The sequence below is a fragment of the Hibiscus syriacus genome, unplaced genomic scaffold, assembly GCF_006381635.1.
Source record: "Hibiscus syriacus cultivar Baekdansim isolate YM2019G1 unplaced genomic scaffold, ASM638163v2 tig00110384_pilon, whole genome shotgun sequence".
Lineage (NCBI taxonomy): Eukaryota > Viridiplantae > Streptophyta > Magnoliopsida > Malvales > Malvaceae > Hibiscus > Hibiscus syriacus.
Window position 1 is genome coordinate 3379975 of NW_024062715.1, and position 10253 is coordinate 3390227.

The 10253-nt window shown below is 31.4% G+C and overlaps 1 pseudogene; it reads right to left on the reverse strand.

The window, feature by feature from the left end:
• Positions 1-4331: 4331 nt before the first annotated feature.
• Positions 4332-4825, reverse strand: LOC120122181 (annotated as a pseudogene).
• Between the last annotated feature and the right edge of the window lie 5428 nt (positions 4826-10253).

Genomic DNA, 10253 nt, shown 5'->3' on the forward strand with positions numbered 1-10253 from the left:
AAATAGAAAATTTGTTTTCGAAAAGGAATTGAAAGTACATATGTATTCTAATGGTTTAGGAGCTTGTGGTTTAAATTTGGTAAAAAAAGGACTTAGAAATGAAGGAGAAATTGAATGAATAATAAAATCAGTGACTAAATCATAAAACTGTCAAAATACTTAGTCAAATTTTTTATTTCCGAGTAACTCAAAATTTCAAAATTTAAATTCGAATTTCGAATAACTCAAAATTTTAACTCGACTCGAACTCGAAAACTAAATTGATAATTCGAGTATACTCGAATAACTCATAATTGAAAAAAAATTGATTTTTTGATTCAAATTAAGTTTTGTTCACCCCTACCTATAGCAACCACATGTGTGGAAAAAATATTTTCTAAAATGAAAATAATGAACAATAAGTTGCGAAATAACATAGGTGATTAATTTCTAAATAATTGTTTGATCACTTATATAGAAATTGATGTTTTTCTTCAAATGCATTATGGAAAAAAAAAAACCTTGAAACAATTTTAAGAAACGAAAGCTCATCGGAAATAAATCTAATTGTTTTTAGTATTAGTAATTTTTTTTAGAACTTTTTGAGTGGATTGTTATTTTAGATTTTGAGTATATAATGAATATTATAATATTTTGGATTTTTTTCTTCTAATTTTTGGATCTACGATTATATACATGAATGTTATAATTAGAGGTGGTCAGATTTAAGCACGTGATTAGCATAATTTTTTACTTGTTCAAATATGACCCGACCCAAAATATGGGCCTCTAATTTCATTCAAGCCCACCCTTTTTAGAACAACTAATTTGACGTTGATTCTATCTCATCCATATTAATTAATTATAATAATATTTTTTTAAAATTTAAAATTTAATTATTTTTTTAATATTTTTCAATTCATAAAAATTATTTTCTCTTTAATAAAATGAATAACTTAATATATTTTTAATACTTATATTATAATATTTTATATTATTGTAAATTTATTTTTACATGATATAAATTGTATTGTATGTTCTATTCAAAAAATTATGTTATTTGTTAAAATAAAATGATAAATATAATATAAACATATAAAATATAACAGATTGAGTTCAAAGTTTTGAATGAAGTGTTCGAACCTGATCTATATTTTAAATGAGTCTAATTTTTTGACCAAACATGATTAATTGAACTCTCCCAAATTTAAGACGAACCTTCCAATTGGGTAGATAATCTGATCCTTAAACATGATTAATTGCAATAAAAATTATACCAATTGAGTTAAAATTCAATCATGATAGTATATTTTAAAATATAACCATGGGTTTAAGAAATGAACAAGAACTAACAATATCTGCTGGAACAAGTATTAAGAATCTAAAAAGTATAATTTTCGAGTTCGAGTCTCATACATAAAAAAAATCTGAGAGAGTGAAATCTCCTATTTATGAATCCCACTTGACTTTGATTCTAATTAGAACCCATAGACCTACAGTACATTAGGGTCCAAAAGAATAGGGATGAACAATCTATCGAGTCGAGTTGAGTCAAAAATTTTGAGTTGACGAGTTATATTTAATAACTCGAACTTGAATTTTTTTCGAGTCAAGTTAAGTTTAAGAAATTTGAGTCGATTTATTCGAGTGTAGTTATTCAAATTTCTAAGATAATTTTATTATAATTATTTATAGTATTATGGTAAGGATTGATTTCAATTTTTTTGACTCTCTCTCTCTCTCTCTCTATATATATATATATATATATATTCTTTTCACATTATAATTGAAATGTTATTTAATATATCAAATAAAATCTAAAATTATAAAATATATTCATAATATTATATTTTAAAGAAAGTATCTTGAAGGTAAAATATTGATGAGAGTATAAAGGAGTTGAGGAGTTGATGGGAAGAAAGAGTTTGCAAACAATTGCAATTAAAAGACAAAATTGAATAAAATACAAAGTTAAGGACTAAATAAAAAATAGAGTACACTTTTAGTAAAAAAAGAGAGAATAAAAGTAACATAGATATTCTATAGTGGTATATGAGCATATGGTTTAAATTTGTTAAAAACGGGCTTAAAATAAAGGATGAGTTGAATAAATAAGAAAATTATGAAAAAATGAGAGATTAAATTGAAAAATAGAAAACTTGCTATCATAAAGAGGAATTGAAAGTACATATGTATTTTATGATGTTTTAGGAGTATGTGGTTCACATTTGGTAAAATTATACTTAAAATGAAGGCGGAATTGAAGGAATAGTGAAATCAGTGATTAAATCGTAAAACTATCAAAATATTTAGTCAATTATTTTTTGAGTAATTCAAAATTTTCAAATTTCAACTTGACTCGAACTCGAAAATTAAATCGACTATTTGAGTTGGCTTGAATAACTCGAAATTAAAAAATAAAATTCGAATTTTTTAGTCGAGTCAAGTTTTACTTCTCTAAAAACAAAAAGAGAAAACCAAAAACAAAAAGAAAAACCAAGCATGTCTTTTGTCTGATTTCCTGCCTTTCTATTTTGTTCTTTCAAGAAATAAGACATTCTTTTGTGTTCACATAATCACGGGAGTGCTCAGAAAAATTCAAAGCTCAGAGTTAGGCAATTTTATTCATACTAAATATATATATATATATATATCAGGATTCACTTATAATTAGTGTAAAACTAAAATGTTTTACATTTTTTTAGGATAGTTGGATGATGAAAAATCAAAGGCTAAGATTAATTTCTTTTTTTTTTTTCTAGTAAAAATCTACTCATTTCCTATTGTTAATCTCAACATTTGATTTACACTCATCCAACGATCTTAAAAGGATATAAACTTACACTAGGTGAAAGTGGATCCTAGCCCTATATATATATGTGTGTGTATACACACAAATTATTGACTTCAATCCGACATTTTTTACATGTATCATATATGCATGGAATTTCTTGAATTTGTTTTCTTTTTTGAATAGATGTACATGCATGGGATTTCTTGAATATATATATATATATATATATTAACAGATGTATATGCTTAATTGTGATATTAAGAATCCTTATGGTACGGAGAAAATTCCTTTACAGAGTTTTCAACCCTTTAGGAATCAAGATGTTAATGGGTGCCAAGTTGGTCAACCAATGTGTATCATATATTTATTATGAGAAAAGTATAAATAATACATTATTTACTTTTGATTGGTAAAAAATGCAAAAAGCTTTTCTTAAATGAAAAATATAGATTGTTTTTTTTTTACTTGTTTGGGTGGGTAACGACGAGCTGAAGGCAGCATATATTCTCTCGACCTCCACAATCTAATTGTTTACCAATAAATGTGTAGGCCTATGCCTCTTATTTTTGTATGGAGCTACATAAATTAACACTAGGGGTATCTTTTTGTAAATAAATTATAGAACCTTTCTTCTTTAATCTCAAATAATTGTGCCTAAGAAACTTGGTCAAAATTGCCAATGTTTGTTGCTAAATAAATTAATGGTATAATTTTAGTTTGTCTGAGATTGATTTGCTATATAGCTGTGTTATATACATATTGTATCTCCTTGGAATTTGGAATATTTAATGTTAATCATGTCTATGTTAATTGTATTTTTTAAGACCAATTCTTCATTCAATTGTAAATCCTTTTAACATGATTTTTTATAGATTCATATGATATGTCATAATTAAATTTACTATCAAACGATTATTCATATGTCCTATAAATCTACGGGTAACTATCATATTCATGCGTTTGATACCAATACTAAAGGTGACTATAAAATTCTTCATGCAAGATTGAGAATAAACTTTCTTCTTTTCCTCTTCTTCTCTTTTTTTTTAATAAGAAAAAACACCACCTATCATTTTTAAACCGATTTCTAACCATAAATTAATCAATTACAACTCTTTACTAAAATAAAAAATATATAAATCATATATCACTCTATTAATCCAAATATTATCCACAATAATAAGAAACATACGACGAGATGCATTATAATTCTTATAGACTGTCAATAGAATAATTGAAATACATTTTCGAAAAGTAATTAAAATAAATTTAATTTATAAAATATTATGAAATATATTATTATCTGATTTATTAATAATATATTATATATGCATTATTAAATAAAATTTATTATTGATAAAAATATTAAAATATAATTTTCAAAAATTTTCAATCGATAATTTTATTGGCACAAAGAGTATTATTTTTTAAGTTAATTCGATGGTTAAGTCAATCAACTTGTTATCTGCAAATGAAAAAGTCACACTTTTCACTCGCGAAATAAGAAAGTAAATAAACCCTTTAGCAATAACTTATTTACTTGATCAGAAATTTTACTTTTCTTTTTTACTGATTAATTTGCACCTTTTCTGCATAACTATTAACCAACACCAAAGCATTGCTCGTAAGCTTCTTCAGTATTTTCATCGCCCTCTTACACACCGCCGTCTTCAATGGTCCCTCCACCACATCCTTGAACCCGTTCGTGCACGTCTTCTCGTCCGTCAAAGCCGCGCTCATCCACGTTTGAACGTTCCCCATTTGCAACTTGAAAGGCTCCGAAGCCGGAACCAGCAGCAGTCGCATTTCCTTCAATGAGCTATCGATTTCGTCCTCGGCATTGTCTATGTTCGAAAAAACAGTCGCGTAAGGTGGCGCTGGCTCGTGGGTCAGCTTGGCGGGTGAGGTTAGAGACGTAAGCTTCCGTATGGCGGGCTTTCGAGAGGCCGAGGTGGGTCTTGTTGGGATGGCATCGGCGTAACCCGAAAGGGAAGTGTAGCATAGGTTGGGATACAAGTTTGCAGAGCAACTTGCACGGATGAACACGGTGCATCAATGCCCGGCAAGAATATGATTGAATACATCAGCTGGATTTGTAACTCTAACGGCAGCCCATGTATACATTGAACTGATAATATTGGTACATTTGATTTTGTTGAACCAGGGAGAGTATCTGTAACCCTAGACCCGATTTGGACGTTGTGCCCAAATCTAGAGTTACATATCTTATTGAGAAATTTCTTTTCATATTTAAAATAACGTTCAAATCCATATACAATATAATATGAAATTAGTCATAAGAAAAGTTCATACGATAAACGTCTATATATCAATTATACATGTATCAGAAAACCGTATAAAACATATACATAGCAAAATACCAGTAGTACATGTATCGAGAAGGAAGCAAAATAAGTGTCACCAAAGTATAACAAAAACATATATAGAGATGTACAATGATACAAAATAGGAGTAGCCGTCCTCCTGATGCCAGTCTGCTAGCCTACGGTCTGCTACTAACTGAAAAGGTTAAAATTTACAGAATGAGCTAAAAAGCCTAGTGTGCTCCTTACAGTGTATAAAAACTATAGATAAAATACTTCAGTAAAATCAATTCAAACATTTTTTTTAAACTGAACACTACCCCCATCCGATCATCAGAATGTGTAGGTTCCCCAGAACCATACACCCACTTGTACACCCGGTAAGGGCCTTATACACATAACATAAGGATCTGCGGTAAGGACTTACCCTTAGCACAAAGCTAAGGAGCATTCGGTAAGGACTTACAGTGAGCACAAATTCGAGGAGCCTGTGGCAAGGACTTACCATTATCACAAAGCCGATGAATGCGGTAAGGACTTACAAGTCATAGACTAGGCCTGATACTTCCTTAATAATACCCCAATGATAATAAGCATGTATGTATTCAAGTGAAAACGATAGTTTAATTCAGTAAAACGTGAAAATATTTCAGACTCAGAAATCGATACAAAAATAAAAATCAGAGATCAAATCTGAAATGTACAGTAAATCAGATATCAAATAAACAATATTCAGAAATCATGTATCGTGATATAAAAATATTCAGTATTATTAGAAATTTAAAAACAGTTCAGAGGAACAATTTAAAATAGTAAAGTAACACCATCAGGAAACACACCTGTACCGGCCTGAGTAGTTGATAAGTGGGCCTACTACTAAGTATACCGATCACGATCAACGACAGGGCTAGATCTTTTGAATCGTAAAAATCCCATATAAGAATCCTAATAATAATAATAATAACACATATTTAAGCAATTTACAAATACCTACGAGTAACTCTCAAGGAATGATGATTGTACGGATCTGACGGATGGTAAAAATCGGATCTAACTGACCCTAAGTCGGGTGAAACACGAGTACCTTCATAAAAATTTAAATCAATTTACAAATCCTACAGTAACTCTCAAGGAATGATGATTGGCACGATCTGACGGATGGTAAAAAAACGTCTAATGACCCAAGTAAATAAGCAAAAATGTTAAAAACTAAGCATTTTCGATAAATAGGATTGATTTGGGGCTTTAGGGTTAGAATTTGGCAAAACGAATCGTAATCGGACTTAAGATGTCAAAAAAACGTCAAAATAGAGGTTGACAAAAAATCAATGTCGGTCAACGATCAACGGTCAGTGGTCAGTTAAGGGTCAACGGTCAAGGGTCAACGGTCGGTTAACGATCAATAATCAATGGTTGACTGATTCGGTTTGGGTCGAGTTGGCCCATTATCAAGCAGTCCACCAAGTGGTGGAACTTACCAACGACTAGAGATGACACGTGGGGGCATGTGTAAAACCTTCGAGGTCAAAAAAATTATAGAAAAGTTTCTATGTACTTTTTAAGCGGTTTTGAGACACTTACCAAGCTCGGTTCATAATGTTGAACGGCGGAGAGCTCGATTTGAAACATCGGAAAATTTCTTTCTCACCCACGCCAGTGAAAATGGAGACAAGGTGGACACGGTGAACTCAAGACAACGTAAGGAACACGATGGTGCAAGAGATGACAAAAACAGCAACGATCGACGACAAAATGACGATTAAAATTTCTTGCTTGAAGAGAGAGAAAATAAGGTTTCCAATGAGGATGTTTTCTATATTTGGGGTTATATATTCCTAAAAAGGAAAATAAAATTACAATCTAGGTCCTCCAATTTTTTGATACATTCTGAATTTGGAACCGAATTTAATCAAAATTCCATTGGCCCCCGAATTTAATTAAAATTTCAATTTCATTCTCGGAAGAATTTTAAGAAAATTTTTAGGCCCTAATTTGGGGGTGAAACTCTCCCCTTAAAAGAAAATCCGTCCTTGAAATTTACTTGATAGAAATAGATGCAAAAACTGAGCTTCTATCGACTCCAATCTCACAAGTAGCTTCTAGAGGCCGCGGTTACTCCATTGAACTTTGACCATCGGAATATGCCTATTCCTAAGAACTCTATCATCTCGATCTAAAATCTGAATGGGTTCCTCCTCATAAGACAAATCAAGTCTTAACTTTACCTCCTCAATCTATTGATATGACCTAGATCTGGACGATATCGCCTCAACATGGATACATGATAACATCATGAATGTGACTGAGCTGGGAAGGTAGCTCAAGCTGATAACCAACATGTCTGACTTTCTTCAGAATATGATACGACCCAATAAATCTCGGGCTCAATTTACCCTTACATCCAAATCTCAACACTTTTCTAGGAGATACTTTAAGAAATCTGATCCCCAACCTCAAACTCGATATCCTTTCATCATTGATATGTATAAGATTTATGTCTATCAAAGCCTCTATGAGGCGATCACGGATTAATCTAATAGTATCTTCAGTTTCTCGACTAGCTTTGGACCCAATGTCTTCTTATCATGCAACTCGGTCTATATATAGGAGTACGACATCGACGCCATATAGAGCCTCATACGGTGCCATGCGAATACTTGCATGGTAATTTTTATGAAAGCGAACTCAACTAAAGGCAATAAATCTTTCTAACTACCACGAAAGTCAATCATGCAACCCGTAGCATCCTCAGCACCCGAATCCCTTACTCAGATACACCATCAGTCTACAGGTGAAAAGCTATTGAAATTCAAACGAGTATCCAGAGCCTCGTGCAAAGCTTTCCAGAACCTAGAAGTAAAGTTTAGATCTCAGTATGAGATGATGAACAATGAATCACTATAGAGTCTAACGATCTCAAATATATAAATTTAGCCAACTTGTCTAAAGAATAATTAACCTGAACATGAATAAAATGAGCTGACTTGGTGAGTCGATCCACAATCACCCAAACATAATCCTTTTTGGAATGATTCAGAGGAAGACCGGTAACAAAGTCCATTGTAATACGCTCCCACTTCACTCAGGAATCTTAATAGACTGCAACAGTCCCGACGGATATTGGTGCTCTCCCTTACATGTTGACAAGTCAGACACCTCAACACAAAATCTGAAATATCCTTCTTCATGCCACTCCAAAAGTATCGTTCCTTGAGATTCTTGTACATTTGCCCCTACCAGGATACATGGCATAGGACTACTAGAGCCTCTGAAGAATAACTCATCTTAACTCATTCATATTTAGGGACGTAGTAACGACCATGAAAGCATAGAAGTAATCCTGATCAAAAGTATACTTTAAACTTGTTCTCTCAACCTTCCTAATCATGGGAAGTAAGGAGTTGTTTAGCCTTAATCTCCTTGGCATAGACTAAATTGTTCAATAGAAAAGTTAAGAGGGCATTTTAGTCTTTTAAGAGGAAATGAAATTAAAAATAGATAGGGATGTTTAAATAGGAAGAAAGAGGAAAGTAAGATATTTTTCCTACACTTATATTTTTCTTCTTATTCACGTTGGAGCTCTCTCCTGCCTAAACATAAGGTAAATTCTCATTTGTTAGTGTTTTCTTTAAATTATGGGTTACTTTAGTATCATTAAGTGATATATGTGCATGGATGGATTAGATGGGATTAAAATGAGAGAAAAGGAAATAATGGGGATTTATAAAATGAGTTTAAAAAGGATTGAATATAGGAGTGTTTATGTATGTTTTATGATAAATTTGACTTGTCATAGAGTTAAATGAGAGATTAGAAGCAATGGATTGAATTACAAGCACATTAGAAAAAGTAGTTCTTAGAACTTAGTGTTCTTGATAGATGTTTGAGTTTTATGAAATAAATTGAAGGAAAACTAGAATTAATAGTTAAAGAAAGCGCCATAGTAGTGTTATTATAATGAAAATTGACATCATTTGGGTGAAAATCGGGTTGAAAACTGGAAATTCTGGGTAAAGGGTATAGGTACTGATAGAACAGTACCGATACTATAAGCTAAAAAGAGATGAAATTGTTGGGTATCGACTGATTCAATTAATATCGATACCATGAAGGCAGTATCGATACCATGGTAAGGGTATCGATACCAAGCAAACATCGAATCTAATTTTGGTATCGATACCGTAAGGGGGTATTGGTACCTTAGGTAGTATCGATACCATGGTAAGGGTATCGATACCATGAAACATCGAACCTAATATTGGTATCGATATCAGGTAGGAGTATCAGTACCCTAGTGTAAAAGTATCGGTACTAGGGTAGTATTATCGACTTCAGAACCATAAATGTTAAAATGGGCTGACAATGATATAGAAAGTTAATAGTATATTCTTTTGAATATGATTTAATTACAATGATTAGGAAGTATAATAACATTGAGTATGGAACATATTTTAATGGATGATTGAATTAGATCGGAACCAAACTCCTGAGACAAGCAAACTAAAGGGAAAGGGCAAAGTTCCGGAGTAATCATCCTTACTTTTTGGACACTTAGCGAGGAAAACCAAGTGAGTGCATTTATTGTATGCAATCTAGATGAAAATGGTTAGTAATGATCTAATATGAATTGTTTAATTGTTAATGTATGTTTTACTATAATTATTATGTTTTATTGAATATATGGAAATGATATTGTGTATGAGTTAGAGTATGAATTGCTAAAAGATATGAAAATACAAATGCATATAGGTTCATTGGCATGAAAGGATGCCATAGTTGAAATGTATATGGGTACATTATCAACAGAAAAAAACTACTATGGTTGAAATGTATATGGGTACATTATCAACAGAAAATTATGCTAGAGTTGAAATGCATATGGGTGCATTATCAACAGAAAGTATACTATGGTTGAAATGCATATGGTTGCATTATCAACAGCAAAGTATACTATAGTTGAAATGTATATGGGTACATTATCAACAGAAAAGTATACTATGGTTGAAATATATATGGGTACATTATCAACAAAAAAGTATATTGTAATTGAAATGCATATGGGTGCATTATCAACAGAAAAGAGGTTATAATTTAAAGTGTATAATGGAGTATTATAAATATAATTGGAGGTTACAAATACAAAGAAAGAATCATGA